General features: G+C 45.8%; 1 protein-coding gene across 7 annotated transcripts in view; it reads right to left on the reverse strand.

The window, feature by feature from the left end:
* Positions 1-18,059, reverse strand: part of SAR1B (secretion associated Ras related GTPase 1B) — a 368,801-nt gene that overhangs the window by 218,579 nt on the left and 132,163 nt on the right. For 5 of the 7 annotated variants that reach the window (XM_085617978.1, XM_085617982.1, XM_085617979.1 and 2 more), the window contains one exon: positions 1,755-1,835. The exons of the other annotated variants lie outside the window; for them this stretch is intronic. The gene's annotated coding sequence lies outside the window, so the exon portion shown is untranslated. The remainder of the gene's footprint in view (positions 1-1,754; positions 1,836-18,059) is intronic. 7 annotated transcript variants of the gene reach the window in all.

Consider the following 18,059-nt stretch of genomic DNA (forward strand, 5'->3'; position numbering starts at 1 on the left):
GAGTCCAAGATTAAGGAGCATATGTAAGAACAAACCGTTAATCGCGATGTTTAGCGAACCGCTATTAAGGACTCGCAAAATGCAATGTATGTAGGAATCGCAATAATAATTGAGATTCCTTAATATTCCTTAATTGCGAATCGCAAATTGCGATTTGCAATTAAGGAATCCCTTCCCATTCATTCCTATGGGCCTGGAGGCCCATAGGAATGAATGGGAAGTCATTCGCTATTTGGTACTCGCAATGCAATTTCAAGGGTGCAAGGGTGTCCAAAGGACACCCTGTTGCCCCCCTAAAATATGTATGTGTGCACATGTGGCATACATACATTCCCTAAGGGCATGTATGTGTGCCACATGCCACTTTGAAAAATGCAAAAAAGTGCATTTTTAAAAGAAATCGCAAATTACCACCAACTTGAAGTTGGTGGTAGTTTGCAACTTCTTAGGGCAAAATTGCACAACTTGGGTGCTTCCTGCATTGCATTTAAGGAATCGCAATTTGCGATTCATTAAATGCATTCGCAAAATAGGGAATCACAAATTTTGCGATTCCCTATATTGCGAGGGCCTTTTGGGATGATACATCCCAAAAGGCTTTTTCCCGTTCTGAGAATCAGCCCGTTTGCGAATGGGAATTAAGCTTCATATATATGCCCCTAAGTCCCAAATCGCAAAGCAATGTTTCAGCAATTACCTAGCATTGAAGTACAAATATCTTAGAGTGGCCTCACCAAAAAGCTTAGGAGTGTTTTTAAATGGCTCCTCAACTGGTCCATTGTCCCATTTGTAATGATGACACGGAAAGGTCCCTCTCAGTGGCGGCTCCTCCGCTATGGCGGAGGAGCGTCGCCCCACTGCTTTTAAGCAGAGCAAATAAAGGAAAAATAAAATGATAATAACTTTTAGTAATTATCATTTTATGTTTCCGTGCTGCTTTGCGGGCGGGGCTGCTCTGCTCTCGGAGCAGGGCAGGGGATGAGTAGTTTGCCCACTCCTAAGTGCTTATGACTGTTGGTCAACCCTCTGGGACTGGCCAAACTTTTTCCAAGTAGGCTGCATTACAGCCTGCGTCGAGAACATGCCCAGGACCCCTTTCCCTGGCAGAGCATCGAACCACTATGCTCAGACTAATCACAATGCTGCACTGCATGGAGCTGCGGCAGACCAGAGGGAGATGGCACATTAAAATGTAAAAACTAGAGACCCCCCCGCCCAATATAGACCACAGAGTAAAATTAGGAATAGGCGATTAAAAAAGCTCCAGGCGATTAGAAATTACTTCAAGTGGTGTAGAGAACTGCATACGGGGAGCCGGAATCACCAGCGTGTACCCGTCACCATGGGCTTAAGTAGGTGCAGGACTGAAGGTGGTCCGATTACCTGAAAGGCTAGACCGCTAACTGTCAAAAATGGTGGTGCGGTATGGAGCTTACAGGAAGTGCAAGAAAACAACATCCTGGAACTGCCAGCTACCTCTCCGCATCAAACAGCACAAGGAGCTGCAGTGGATCAGAGGAAGGTGGCAAATTTAAAATGTAAAAACTAGAGACCACCCGCCCTACATAAACCCCAGAGTAAAATAAAGAACAGATGATTAAAATTGCTTCAGGCGAATAAAAATTACTTCAAATGGTGTAGCAGAGCTGCATGCAGGGAGCCGGGATCACCTAAGTGCCCACACCTTGCATACTTCAAGAAGTCAATCTATGAAGACCTGTTTGCCTGTAATCTTGCTTTAAGCTGCAATTTACCTGTGCTGGAGATCCAGTATCTCATTTGAGGTAGCCTTCAATCTACAGTCTTAGATTTTGGGAGCCTGCCCAGCGTGGAACCTGAAAGATTATGACATAGAACAATAGGAAGAAGCAGTTAGTGATACGATTCTTAACTACTTATGAACTCAAATATGCACAATGTGACATCACTGCACTCCTTCCCCCTTTCAGGACCGACTTAATGGCAATTGCAAAGTGGATGCGCAGCGGAAATGCTGATGCGTGCCGGTGACACACTGAAGATGCACCAATTGCAAGCCTGTTTGCGCCTGGACCGCACCCAGTGGCAGAAACGCTGGTCCATTCACACTCCAGTGATATCCTGCTGCGCTCCTCCGGTCGCTAGACCCGAGATGCAGCTTGCCTGTGCTGCCGCTCTGCATCACACATCCTGGTAGGAGCCTTCACCTGCACGCACAGCCAGTTCTCCTGCAGTCATTTACCCACACACCGCACAAAGCACCTGCAACGCCAGAAACACCCCCAGCCAACACCACAGCAAACCAGCACACCAACAGTCACTCGAATACTACTCAACACACAATCTCTCAGAAAATATACGAGTAAAATCTAGGACCTGCTGAGCAGCGACACATCAAACCTCTTCTTCCTTTTGGAAACTTGGTTCAACTCCACATCGGTACAAGACATCGCTGTGCCAATCTCAGGGGGTTGAATGAATGAAATTAGATTTGTATAGCGCATAGCTACCCTGAGGACTCCTAGCGCTTATGTAGCGGACAGACAGATAGGCATGTCATGCTAGTGTGAAGTGCAGAAAAGATGGGTTTTGAGAAGTTTCCGGAAGGCCAGTTACAAGATTGAATGACAGGACTGCCCTCACAAGACAGGAATCGTCTACAAGGACTCTACCAAGTGCTCAACATCCATGGAGAATGCCACTCCATTCTTGGAACATCTGCACTTCAAGCTGCAAATCTCAGGGAATTTCACCCAACTAGAACCCTTGCCTACCACCCATCCAGACTGCAAGACACATTCACCAGACTCATCACCGACTTCATCGTCCCCCTCACCTTCAACTTCAGAGTCTACGTACTTCTTGGTGACCTCAACTTCCACCTGGAAGACATAACCAAACCCAGCTCCACAGCACTCCTCGAAAGCCTGAACAACATTGGACTTACCAAGCTCATCACAAGACCAACACACATTGCGGGGCACACACTGGGCCCCATCTTCACCACCAGCATCAAATATAACGTCACTTCGCTGTTCACATGGACCGACCATGCCATCATCAACTTCCAAATCAACACATTGCAAGTCAACGCATCCACCAGCATCAGCCTGCCAAGCTGCAGCTGGGCAAAATCTCAGAAACAGACTGGATCAACACCCTCAGCACTGATCAACCCAATGCCAAGGATGACCTTAAAGAGGACATCACCAACTTCGAAAACTGCGTCAAGAATTGTGCAGACTTTCTCGCACCCATCAAACCCAACAAGAAAAGAAAATTCAACAAGCAGGTCAGCTGGTACAGACAGGTTCTTTGACATGCCAAACAACACTGTAAACAGCTAGAGCCAGCCACAAAACCACTAATAGAACCACCCACAAGTGTGCATTCAGATGCTACCACCAGCAACTGAGAGACACTAAGAAAAGAGTGCTAGCTGGGCACATCGAAGGGAGCTCCAAAAGCTGCATAGCGATCTTCTCATTTGTCAAAGAGAGAAATCAGAGAGACAGCCAAAAACTACCAATAGAACCACCTACAAAAGTGCACTCAGATGCTACCACCAGCAACTAAGAGACACTAAGAAAAGTGTGCTAGCTGAGCACATCGAAAGGAGCAACAAAAGCTACAAAGAGATCTTCTCATTCGTCATTCGTCAACGACTTCACCACACCCTCGGTCAACATCATCCTCTACAACAACCTGTCAAACTTCGTACACTGAAATATCAAGAACATCTACAGCAACTTCGCACACCAACCTAACCCTAGCATCAACTTGCTCATCACAAACCAATACGGCCACCTGACTGAATGGAAAACCCTCACCAGAGACAACACAGTGTTGATCATGCAGACCATCCACTCATGGGCCCCATCCGATCCAGGCCTCCAACACGTTTACAAGCTGGGAACATCACCAATCAGTACCGCTCTCACTCGCATCATCAACAACTCCATCACATCTGCCACATTTCTGGAAGACTGGAAACATGCAGCGGTTAACACCTTCCTCAAGAAGCCATTGGCTAACCTGAACCAACTGGGCAACTTCTGACTCATCTCCCTGATCCCCTACCCAGCCAAAGTAATAGAGAAGGCCATCAACAAGCAACTCACAACCTACTTCCAACGACACCACCGACTGAACAACAGTCAATCAGGATTCCGAAAAAAACACAGAACTCATCGCAGCCACCTATAACATCCGAACCATCCTGGACTGAGAAGAAACAACGGCCATCATCCTGCTCCACCTCTCCATGGCATTCAACACAATATCCCACAACACACAGAAGACTTCATGAGATTGGCATCCAATGACCTGCACTCACATGTATCTGTTCCTTTCTCACAGGAAGAACTCTCAAAGAGTCAGAATGTCACCCTTCACATCAGAGGCCAAGAACCTGATCTGCGGAGTCACCCTGTGATTCCCTCTGCCCCACCCTGTTCAATGACTACATGACAAAACTCACCAACATAAAACAATTCCCGGTCCATCAAGATCATCTCCGACGACACACAACTCATCCTCTCTCCGAAGGACTACCACCGCCAGAACCAACTTCACCAACTGCATGACCATTGTAGGAAAATGGATGGGTATCAACTACCTGAAGCTCAACTCCAACAAGACAGAAGTACTGGTCTTCAGAAACCAAACATTCCCTTGGGACACCACCTGGTGGCCGACTGAGCTAAGACCAACAACAACACCCACCAACCATGCCAGGAATCTGGGGATCATTCTGGACGATAAGCTCAACATGACAGCACAGGTCAACACAGTGAGTGTCGCCTGCTTTCACATCCTATGTATGCTCTGAAAAATCTTCAAGTAGCTGTCACAGAACACTTGACATACCGTCACACATGCAATCGTCACTAGCAGCCATGACTACAGCAACGCACTCTATGTCGGAATCTTCAAGAAGCTCTTAGACTCCTGATCATTCAGAATACCGCCGTAAGACTCATACTCGACCTCCCACACCAAACACACATCTCACCCCACCTCAGAGAGTTACACTGGCCCCCCATTCACAAATGCAGCCAATTCAAACTCCTCACGCTTACATACAAAACCTTTCATGACACTGGCCCAGCATTCCCCAACAACTGCATACACTTTGACAGGCCTAACTGACACCTACACTCAGATTCACTCGCACACATCCCCTGCATCCACAAGAGCAGATCAGAAGGTTGTTTATTCTCATATATCAAACCAAAAACATGGAACGGCCTCCCACAACACATGCGAGCCTCCTCTTCACTGCTTGAGTTCTGCAGAAGCCTTGGCTCTCTGAATTACTCTGAGGTGACACTCATCTACACACCTGTTCAAGCGCCTGGATACCCTCATGGGTGATTAGTGCGCTATACAAATAGACATAGCAAAAAGAGTACAAGCACAAAAGACTAAGGGAAAAGAAATGCAGATTTAGCAAACAATTACAATGCACTAAGTAAAGAATATAAAGCACAAAGAACAGTGTTGTTTTATTCAAGGTTATAAGCAGTGTGATTGGAACAAAATTTCATAGCTGGACTGTTTAGCCCAGAGAAATATTGTGTCTAGGAACTCCATGTTTGACATCGATAGTATGAAAAACAAGGTTGATGTCAAGAACTGTGGTTTGAACAGTCAAATATAACATCTATTGCCCCTCAAGAACACAACTCACTTTGGAATCCAAAGCAAAGTTATGAGATTAGTTAACAGACATCATTTCTAAGCCATCATTCCTTAAAGTGTAACTGTGTGCAAAGTCAAAGTCAAAAGTTTATTATGATTTGGAACTCAAAGAGATCCACATAAAATGTACACAAGGTTTTATTAAATACAATTCACACAGTATAAAACATACGGAATTACATGAAAATGTCAATCAGCATGCGAACATGCTCTACTTTGATAAGATACCCCACGGACAGATAAAGTGCAAGTCCGCAGCTGAATCAATCAAACATCACAAGGCAATTCTTAGATAATATAGGAAACTGTCCAAGCGTAATAATTCAAAAAAGAAATAGTGAAAAAATGTTTTACAATACAACACTAATACAATACTTCTGTTTATACAGTACGTTCAACTTTACGGAACAATACCAATACAGTAATCTATATATACTGTGCAAACTATTAGGACCTAAAATGCCCTAGTTCACAAAAGCAGAGCCAAGTACAATTAATATAGAGTTACAACATACAAGCATATCTAGAAAATATTTAAAAATTGTTTTAAAACATTTTTAAAACCTTTTTAAAAAGACTATTTCCGAAGGAGGTGCAATTTTTTTTTACATCACAATGGATGTAGGAGAGGACAAAAAAATAACATGATTTATATCTTGCACATAATTCCCACAAAGATCACAAAGTCTCTTGTAACTAGGTAATCCTTCCCAGGTTCCAGTGATAATTCGTAGCGGAAGCAAATTCAGCCTTAGTAACAAAATAGTTCTAAGCACACCATGAGGAAGATTCCATACTTAATACAGTTGTGTTTTTTTACAAATGCTACGCTCCACTACTATTTCATTACGGGCATGCTGAGTATACAGTACAATATCCCTTTTCAGACTAACTTCATAAATAGATTTTTTAATCAGAAGGTTTTCAAACCATGCACTTTGAAGGGTGCCAATTCCCTCTGACCAATTTCGAACATATCCTTCCGATTTCATATTTTAATGTAGCTAAATGGAACCCAAGTCACTGTTCAGTATGTTAGTCCCCCACCTTAAAACACCTGCCATGGTAAACACATTCATAGCGAGGAGCCCAAATTCAAGCCAGAAAGCCAAAGGTACAGCTGAAAAATTCAAATTACAAATTTAGTGCCAAATGCGCACTTCAACCTTCACGAAAAAGGACCAATGCCGCTCTTTCATTACTTCACAGGCATAGCTCAATGAAGGAGGGATTTTTACCACCAAAACATGGACCAAAAACGCCTCTACCCACAAAACTTATATAGGCTGCAAATGGCTAAGGCTTAAGATAATGCCTTACTTCTACACTGACTGATATGATCACTTTTTAAGCAATTAATAGAAAACATTCTAACTAGATAAGGGTACAGCTTCACCACTTCCAGCTTATCTTTCCCCAGAGATCAGTGCAATTCCTTCCTAACTTTGCACCCCTAATACCTAAAAAACATAACTTTCCTCTTAAGAGATGTTTATTTAAAAATAAATTTCATAAACTTAGTTTCCCTGCTCAGAAAGATGCCTCTGTGGTCCTATTTGGGCTAAATCAAAACAACATAATCAGCATAGAGAAGACAACCAACATTCATCGTTCTTCGTTTAGGTGGATACCCCTTATGCTGATCAACTCTGCTATGTAAGTCATCGATGTAAAGGAAGAAAAGTTGGGGCGCAAGTAAGCACCCCTGCTTCAAACCCTTGTATGTCTCTACTTTACTGGACAGACCCTGGTTACCTATCATGTGGACCTGAGTCCAAGTCCAAGAGCAACAATAAACCTAAGCAAATGCGCTAGGATCCCTAGTATAACCAATTTCCTTCACAGCGTCCTATGGTCAACCCTGTTGAAATCTAACCTTACCACACACAATACTTTTCAATAAGTGTTTGGAGGGCCATATCTAGGGTACCACGGTGCTTACGAAAACCAGCTTCTTCTACAGAAACAAGGTTATTCCCAAATACCCAGTCCTGAAGCTGAAGAAGAATACTCTTGGCAAACAGTTGCCCTATCGCATCAAATAATGCAATCTGCCTGAAGTTAGCAGAAGAGGTTTTAGGACCACATTTTAGGTCGAGCTTGGGCAGCGCATGCACTGCTCTGCGAGGCATGCTATATTCAGGTATGGACTTGAAGTTCCGCCCATTTTCAGACCATGTTTTCAATTAGCTCCTTTCACAGTCTTTTGGAAAAACTTTTTTCCATTGTTTAATTTGTTTGGTAGTCCCTCCTTAGTCCCGCCTTTCCTCTAGTTGTAACCTCCCATAAGGACTGCCCCTGTTTCTTTGATGTTCATCAGTAAGTATTATTTGCAAGCACTATTTTGTTAATGTGTTTTTAGTGGCTGCTGTTGAAGGCACGATGATATCTAGGGACTTCCGTATTTCCTGATAGCTGGTGTTGCAGGCACGATATGTACAGACTTCCACGAAGTCCTTTTCAGGTAGTTGGTGTTGCTGGCGCGACATCTACATCGTTCCCCTACCGCATTGTTGCAGGCACGACAGCTATGTACTGCACCAACTGCATATCCCTGACCATAATGTAATTAATATCTTTTTTGTGTTCTTTTTTTGTTGTGTGCGCAGCAATGGTCTGTCCAGACTGTTTGCGCTGAATTGTTAATACTGCCGGGTTGTAAATGCACTGTAATAAGCGCACAATATCTAACATTGTGTAAATAACTTACAGTGTGTATCGGCTGTTTATTGTTGTCACTATTGATCCAAATGTAACTTTCTTTTTTTAAGAAACAGTGTTCTAATTTCTATTCAGTGTTGCAGACACAGGAGCTATGGACTTTACCGAATGTATAACCCCCACCATAATGGAATTATAGTTTTTTAGGTCTCGGCTAGCGAAGGCTGCGCTTGCGCAGCCTTGCTCGCGAGATTTAACGTTTTTTAGTACGGGGCTTGAACCCGCCCCTCTTCTCCATTGGCTGGCTTCCTAAACGGAGGCCAGCCATTGGAGGAGAGGGGCATCTGTCCGTTTAAGCCCCGTCTTTTTCGGATTCGGGGGCGTGTTTTTTACTTTCTTTCTCTCCTCTGGAATGCAAACATTCCAGCAATGGGAATAGGAGAGAAAAACACGCCCCCCAATCCGAAAACGCCACTGCGTTTCTCCGAGGCATTTCTGCTTGACCTCGGAGAAAGGGGGTGCTCTACGGAGCCGCTGGCCTTCTGAAATTCTGCCATCCAAGCACTCCGAGAAATTGCCAGAGTCTCTGACTCCCAAAATTACACAGCCATCGATGTTTATATTCTCCAGGTCCTTCCGATGAGAAACCTCTGGAAAAGGATAACTTGCTACATTTGCAACCTGGTTGCGATTCTCTGAAGTTTTTCCTTACGGTATGGGGTAACTAAGCACGGGGAGACGGGCTGTAAAATCCCAGCCTCCGACACCATGTAATGGCGGGCACAGGCCACAAGACGGGACTAGCAAGCTTCGGCGGCTGCATTATGTTTTCGTTATCTGTTGAAATACATCGAGAGAGAGAGAGAGTCCGGCTCAGTCCACAATGTCTACCTGCGGAAGGCTCGCCTCCACGCGAGGTACCACCCGGCTGAAAGGTGCCAATCAATACCGTGCTGCACGCGGCTTCCTCAGAGAGCGGTTACGCGCGCACAGCTGGAGGCTCGGGCCGGATTACTTGAGGAGACTTTAATCCGCAAACATTTACTGAGAGAAAAGTCCCTAGTGGGGAGCAGACGACTGGGGGCTCCTCTGCTTCTGTAAATACGGAAAATGGCAGTCAAGCTCCGGGCAGCTCCGAGGCGTGAAATGCAACCCGTGAGGTGGCAGAGCATAGACTACGCGCAGTAGCGCACGCAGTGAGGGGAGGTGGGACCACTGGAACGGGAAGACATTGTGCGGTTGTTGACCCCACCTAACCTCGGATACCACAGGAACAGCAGCACGTGACGGGGAATGGCGGCTGCTAACGCTAGCAATGTAGAGGTTACAAAACACCGGAAGCACTCTAAGAACAAATGAGGCTTAGTGCACCACGCCCCTCCCACCCCCCTGTGAAGGGGGGTGGAGGGGGGGCAGTCCTACCTCTAGACTTACAATTACGTATGGGACACGGCACAGTCAAGTTACTCCTTCCAGTGGAGAGGGCACCCTATACCTGCAGCAAGCCACATAGATCTATGCAGTTACTGAAGCCTACGTTATGGTCCTGCCCGCCACCCCATACACAAGACACCCCAGGGCGCGCGCCTTTCTTCAGCCGGTGCTGAGAAAGCCCCCCTAGACTGTATGTAAACTTTGCAGCCTCCTGATCTGTAGACGGCTTTCCTGTAATTAACCTCCCTGGAGGGATGGCAGCTAACGGCAGTAAAATGACCGGGAGGCTGTAATGCACACCACATGTTCGGCCTACAGGCCGCCCCGCCCGAAACAGCGGCACCCCAAGAGACCAGAGCACGTTATTGTGGGCACAGACGGCGGGCCAGTGCAATCCACTAGCCAGACGTCCATTAAACAGCAATAACTACCTGCAATCAGCACTATAATGGGCGCAGTGCTGTAAGCCGGTCAAGATCACGTCCACGGTGCACAGGTGAGACGCCCCACCCCACGTAAATCGCGCTGCAGCGAAATCTAGCCTGCTTTCTTGAACAGGAAACTCGGACTGCTCATTTCCCAATTGTTTAGCAGCACATTGTGGTTTTTAGGTCTCGGCTAGCGAAGGCTGCGCTTGCGAGATTTAACTGCTCTCTCTTTACTCAGATCGGTTTGTAACGTACTTGATCATAATACAAAACAATGTCGTAAAAATACTGCACACGCGTCAGTCAAAATTCCAGAAATAGAAAGCAGATTGCCGCAGCAGGACCATGCCACGCATCTTACAATGCGCCAATACAAACTGAGTTTACCATAAAGGCATCAGTTGGAACACGTTTCAAAATGGCCGCTATTTTCACTGTTTGTACACAATTTGGAGTTCTATGTTGGTTACTACTTCCATGTATTTAAAGACGCTTGTGTGTTGCACTCCGTTGTGTGATCAAGACGGTATAGCAGTCCGAAACGCATCACGGAGGGTTTATGAACCAATAAATCCCCTTTTTTGCTTTAAGTATCACTGTTTTGTTCTGAGTGCGGGCTGTACTGACTTTGTGCCTGTATATATGTATATATACCCACATTTGTGGGATGAATGAACTAGTCTCTCACATAACATTAATGGCCAATGGTCAATTTATTTTGGAGGATGCCCAGGTGAGTCAGTAACTAAATTCCTGATCTTTAGCAGCAACAATTTAGTTTGTGTTGAGAGCGCCGTAACGGAGCCAATAATAATTATTTAAATAATGCTGTATTAGAAATCGTAGCCGTCTTTCATTGAAGTGTGTGTGTGGGTGGCTCTATGTGTGTGTGGGTGGCTCTGTGTGTGTGTGGGAGGCTCTGTGTGTATGTGGGAGGCTCTGTGTGTGTGGGAGGCTCTATGTGTGTGGCTCTGTGTGTGTGGCTTTGTGTGGGTGGCTTTTTTTGTAGGTGGCTCTATGCCTGGTGGCTCTGTCTGTGTGTGGGTAACTCTGTGTGTGTAGGTGGCTCTGTGGGTGGCTCTATTTGTGTGTGGGTTGCTCTGTGTGGGTGGCTCTGTGTGTGTGGGTGGCTTTGTGTGTGTGGCTCTGTGTGTGGGTGCAAATGCAATAGGTCTCGCATTTGAGAGTGATTAAGCTATTGACATTGTAAATAACAATGCTGTTTCTTTAAATATTTTTAAGAAAAACATAAACAAAAATAATGTCATGAGCAATGCCAATAGCTCTAACTTTAACAATGCCGAGACCATTGCATTGTAAATGCTTGTTTTATAAACTACGGACTTCCCAGACTGTCTGCAGTGAATTTTCATTAGTCCTGAGATGTAATTGCACCGGGATACATGTAGGGCGATTAACTGCATTTTCATACGCATTTACGCTTTATTACTCACAATAGATGTAATTTTTTTGCAGTTAATTTGCATCACCAAACACTTTTCCCAACAGTAATATCTTTATCTTATTTTTTACAATAATTGTGGTGTCTTCAAACCCGCCCTGGGTCGAACCGCACCATCATAACGCACAGTGTAGTTTATATTACAAGAGCTTCCGTTTATAAGCTAGGTAAGGAAGTAGCGCTTTCTTCCTTCCTGAGCTGGTATATATTTTATTAAATGCTATACACTAGAGCAACACTGGTTTTAAAATGGAATGATACAATACCAGACGGTCCTTCTGGATGGCAGAAGTGGGAAACAGCAGGCAGATGCCATGATTTGTGTTCTTGGAATCATCCCCTCAAGCAAACCTTTTGGCAGTCTGGCAGGAAGACCTTTGACTCTCCCCGCGTCACCACCTTTTGCTAATCTGGGAGCAGGAGCCCCAACCTAAACACTGCTTGCTTTCACCACATGCCCTCACACTTAACACTTCCCTCACGAATCCCAGACACATTCTTTGTGTGCTTACTCAACCGCATTTTATTTTTCATAACACATTTATTAGCATTTTCATGGTACAGAGGGGCCGAGGCCGCTTACATATATTATGAAGGCACATCAAATCAACAGTACCAATAAACTCGCGCAACCAGTTAACCTGCGAAAACTGGAGGCAGAACAGCGGAAACATGGCACAGGCAGAGACCAATTCCACACCACTCATGTTGTCCAAGTAAAAGTACACAATGAATTTAAATGACTGGAGTCATGTAATGATTAGAGACTTAGTGTCAATCTCAAAGATGGGTCTAATTGTGGTGTAGGGGTAGAACAATGCCACATAATATAGCCCAACGTGACCATATTTTGTTGTGCTTCTGGGGACAGCCGCAGGCCGGAAAGAGCGCAATCTGCTCCCATGCATTTATCCAATGCATCCACCTATTGCTGGGGGAGAGGTCCCCTTCCAAGCTTGAGCAATGTCCCTTTTGGCGAGTGTGATGCCTAAGAAGAGCAAATGTTGTTTGTAATGGTTCCCGCCTATCCCCTCCGTGCTCTGTAGCAGAAACAACCTAGGGTCGAGTGGGATGACCCATGACAGGACCTGTCCCAAACAGGACGCCCCTTTATGCCAAAAAGGTTGTATTGCTTTGCAGTCCCAGAACGTGTGTAAGAAAGTGCCTTCTGCTTCTCCACATCGGAGGCATGTAGGGGACTGAATAACTCCCATCCTCCAGAGACGGGAGCATGTGTAATATATGCGGTGCAGGGACTTGAACTGGATGAGGCGATAGCATGTGGAGACCGCCGCACCACAGGGGCTGGAGATGGCCTCGGCCCAGTCGTCATCTGTTAGGTCAGGTAGGTCCTCCTCCCAAGCCGCCCTAATTTTATGTATGGTAGTGCGGGTATGGGGGATCAGTGTCTGATAGATTTGACGTATCTTATGTGCACCTAAATCCCCCATCAATAGTCTTCCCTCCAGGGGATGAAATCCTGGAAAGGTAACAATCGAGCGAACCACGGTTGTCAAAGCATGCCTCAGTTGAAGAAATGTATAAAACTGCGTCCGATGTAGCTAGAAGTATGCTTGTAACTGCTGAAATGATTTAATAGTAGAGCCCTGCATGACATCCCCTAAAGTGGAAATGTCCAATAGGTCCCACTTATGAAAGCCGGACAGTGCAGCTACTGAGGCAAGATATGTACCTACCAAAAAGGCGTCGTCTGTGTCAAACAGCCCCGCCAGCCCATTTCTCTGACCGTGTGTCGCCAGAGTTGGATTACCGTCTTACTAGCTGGGAGTAAGAAGTCTAAATTCACTTGGCTATATAAAAGTCGCAAGAGTGGGACGCCCTCCGTTGCTATATGTTCAGGTGCAAAAGCAGGGTCTGTGGGTGAGCTATACTACTCAACCGCATTTTAAATATATTTACTTTATTCTTCATGGGGACTTCTGATGCAACTTGGGGTCTTACTTTAACTTCACATACTTTTATGTTTCTCCAAATATTATGCAGTTGTGTCCAGCTACGACTTTCCTGTCTAAGGTAATTTTTCATTAGCCCCAGGGTTTACATGCAGTGGGATACGCTGCACGCTACATAACATTGTTTAAATAAGTTGCAGTGCGTTCTAGCTTTTTTTTGTGTAAACTCTTTATATTGGGTTCCAATTCACATATCGTATTATACAGTGGAAACTTCTCAGCAATATAACATTAATTTTACAATGTATATTCAGTGCTCATATATTATAAATTATGGTCAAAAGCTTGCTCCAACTAGTTCACCTTATTGCCCCGTCTGGCCTTCCTCCTGCGGAACGTTCTATTTGCTGATGTTGCTGGGTCGGACACTGGACTGGACCCCTGTGTGCATTCCATCGACTTCAGATTTTCTCCCATTTTTGGGGGCAGCCTCTATTCTCATAGATGGTCTTTTCTGCTAACATCAACCAGTCCATGCCTTTTTCCCATTCCGATAATGTGGGGGATTCGCCTGCTTCCCATTTCCGGGCTATATTCCGTTTGGCGATGACGAAACCCAGCGTTACCCAGATGTGTTTTTTCCTGGTTAGGTTCTTTTGCCCCCATATATTTAGAAAGAATAATTTAGGTGTGTGCTGGAGTTCCTTTCCACTGACCAACTGTAGTTGTGTTGTCACCGCCCCCCCCCAGTATTTCTGAATAACAGGACACTCCTATGTTATATGATAGAATGTTCCTTCTTGTTTGCAATGTCTTTTACACATGTAGTCTTCTTTTCTTTTCATTTTTCCCAAAGCGGTGCAGAAAAAGTGTGTTCTGTGGAGGATCTTAAATTGGATTAATCTTAATCTGGAAGATATGGCCACTTCCTTGGGGTACGCTAGTGCTTCTTGCCAATCTTCTTCTAGCTATCCTATATTATTTTTCCATTTCTCACGTAATTTCTGTAAGAGTTCTGGCATGTTATTAAGTAATTACCTATACGTCAAGGAGATCACTTTGCTATCTATACCCTCACTTAGTAGTCTGTCCTCCAGGGGTGTTGACTCTAGGAGGTCTGTACCCTGAGGGACGGCCGCTCTTAGGGTATGTCTGAGTTGTAAGTATCAATATTTCTCGGAATCTGCCATCACGTACTCATTTTGTAAGTCGATGAATGGTATCACGTTGCCCCTTAACCAAAGGCCCTCACCCTTGAGATGCTGATCATGTTCCATTTATCAAAACCAAGACATTTGATCAGAGTACCGAGCCGTTTAGCATCCCATATTGGTTAAGATTGGGTCACTATACTGTTTATACTTCAACTCACGTTCTCAAACTACCACCAGCTGCACAGTAACGACGACCACTGATGGCTTCCGTTACCTGGGTATTTACGTTACAAGTGATCCCGCCCTTTTCCACACACATAATTTTCTCGGCCCCGTGAAATGACTGCAGAAGGACACTCAACACTGGAGGAACTATTAGGATGTGCAGATCGCTTTAAAATGATGGCATTACCAAGATTCCAATACATCCTGCAAAACACACCTTACCCCATCGGAGACACATACTTTACTGACATTGAAAGTAAGATACGTGTATTACTGTGGGGGGACAACCGCGAATAGCCACACATAAACTGGTAAAGGGGTGGTATGACGGAGGAAAAGCCCTCCCAAACATCTGTATGTGCTTCTAGGCCGGCCAATTGGCAGTAATCAACCAGTGGATATATGATGGTAAACTGACCCCGCCATCCAGATGGATAAAATACTCAATGGCCCGAGAGGTTACAGGCAGGCATTGTACGTTTAAAGTGAAGTCAGGAAAGAATGTAATTTTGCTGTTCTCGTAGTGGACTTGTGAGGCGGTGCGCGCTGTTTGTAATATAACATCTCAGTCCTGGAAATTGAAGACTCGAGCCAGTATCGGTCTCAAGGGGGAGGGGCATGGTCTAGGTCTTCCCCCCGGAACGCGATGGGCTCTCTTGATGGAAAAATAATTCAATACGCTTCAATATGTGGTCCTCTACAAAGATCTGTGGCTGGTTCTTCTGCTCGTTCAGGTACACCAATTATGCGAACAGTGTTTCTTCTGGATCTACCTTTGTAGTCATCCAATTTTGCTTTGAGTGTTTTTGTAGTGTTTATTAACTCCTTTACTTGTTTGAGGGTCGCGGTGTCTGTTTTCAGGTTTTTGATCAGGTCCTCCACTTCTTGGACTCAGTCACCCAACTTGCGCAGATCCGCCCTTATAAGAGAGAATTCCATAGAGACCGAATCTATTCGGTTTTCCAGGGAATTGTGTACTTTGTTAATGGTGGACATAATATCGTTCAGGGTTAGTTTGTCTTTCCTAGGTGGTGCCTCAGTCGAGTTGCCACCGTCTTTCTGTCCTTTTTGTAGGGTATATTTGTCGAGTTTGGTCTGGTGTGTTCCCCTTCCTCCCTTGCTCCCCGACATGTTGCACTTGCTGGCGTGAATTGACTGGGGAGCATGAGGCCTATTGCTGCCTGCCCAAGGGGTGTCACCTCTGGCCTGACGGTTTTCTCCAGGCAAGGTTACGCCATCACTTATTTGAGACTTGGGGTGTCTGGTGATGCAGGTTTGGCACAGGTAATATTGGTTACAGACTGCAGGGCAGAATCTGTGTGCTTCTCTCTGTGTTGTGGTGAGTCTCTTGTTGTTGGTGTCATCCGGGACCCGGCTCCCACCACCGCAGAAAGTGGCCCCACTACTTATGGTTGCTCTTGTGGGGAAAGCTGTCCGTGCTGATGGCAAGGTGCGCCTCCCCTGTATGGGATTGATGCCCCGTTGCTTGCTGTTTGCCTCAGGTGCTGGGGGGCACCAATCCTCCACCACCGCTTGGACCAAGGATTTGACTGAAGCCCACCGCCGTGATCCGAAGCAGCGCTGCCGCTGCTTCTTCAATTAATTTCTTCTCCTCCAGCAGGGACTTACTTCTCAGGGGGGGAATTTAGCAGAGGCCGCCCCCGAAGGGGGCTCGAGGGCCGGCGCCATAATGGCCACCAGAGCCCGACAAGGAACGAACTGGTTCTCGGCAGCGGGAAGCGCCGCAGGGCGAAACGGCCTGAGGCCCCCACCCCCCCTTCCAAGAACAATAGGAGAAGAGGAAGGGGAGATATAAGGCGACGCTCCCCCTGTGGCAGCCCACTTGCATATCATGGGAGCTGGAGGAGCGGCGCCAAAATGTCAGATTTCAAAGCATAAGATCAGAGCATATGTTGTGCCGCCAGCCTGTCATTCTGTGAATGTCGCAAAAGGGGTCAATTGGCGTTGAAGTAGTTCCGGTGCAAAGAGCACCTCAAGCCATTGCGTGACACTGTAAATTCAGAGTTTGGGCTGGTCCAGAACAAGTACGCTGCAACCATACTGCCTACCTGTAAGGTGCAGCAGAGTGTGGGATGTCAGAGCTTTAAAAAAAAAAAAAATGCAAAGAGTTAGTTAAACACTGTCTGGCAGTGGCATAATAGAGGATGTTATGTAATGAAGGTATGCTGTATCACGCCTCCACAAGAGGCATCTGACTGTCTCTCAATTTTGATTTCAGGTATAACCATGGCGGGAGGAGACAGTACTGTAAGACACCGAAGAAGGACACAGGTGTGCCAAGGCATTAAGGGCAAAGATGGAGCAGGGCGCATCATTGCGTTTGTGGGAAGATTACCGTCGGAGCTGACCAGATGTGGGGGGAGCCGCAGGAAGACGTAAGCCTCCCTGGCGGCGTGGCGGAAACAACGAGTGTATTGGTTCTGTATGGGAGCACACCGACAGGGCGATGTGTAGAAGGAGGGCCACTCACTTTGGGATGCCGCACGGCAGGGTGAGTGCACCTGACAAAATCGGGGTAGCAAACGGAGACGGCGCTCGCAGCCCAGCCCCCGCCAGAAGGTGGGGGACAAAAGAGACTAACAAGGTAGCGAGTTGGGGCCTAACTCCAGGGAAAAGGATACCCCCCACACGCAAAGGGGTGTGGTAAACAACAAAGAACAATCTACGAGCTGTCAGGGTGATTTATGACCCTAGGAGTTGCAAATGAGCAAAAAGACAAACCAGTGATTTATGGCCAGTCGATGATTTATGGCTGATGATTTATGATGCTCATGCAGAATGATTTATGACAGCGGAATGAGGACAGATTGTGACAGAATGATTTATGACATACCAATGATGTATGACCCATGATTTATGGCTGATGATTTATGATGCTCATGCAGAATGATTTATGACCACGAAATTCTGATGGCAGGTGACAGAATGATTTATCACATACCGATGATTTATGACCCATGATTTATGGCTGCTGATTTAGGGTGATCAGGCAGAGTTATTTATGGCAACAAAGGAAGGGCCAACAGCATGATTTATGATGGATTATGATTTATGGCCCATGATTTCTGATGTCCAGCTG

This window comes from Triturus cristatus, chromosome 7 (genome assembly GCF_964204655.1).
Source record: "Triturus cristatus chromosome 7, aTriCri1.1, whole genome shotgun sequence".
Classification (NCBI taxonomy): domain Eukaryota; kingdom Metazoa; phylum Chordata; class Amphibia; order Caudata; family Salamandridae; genus Triturus; species Triturus cristatus.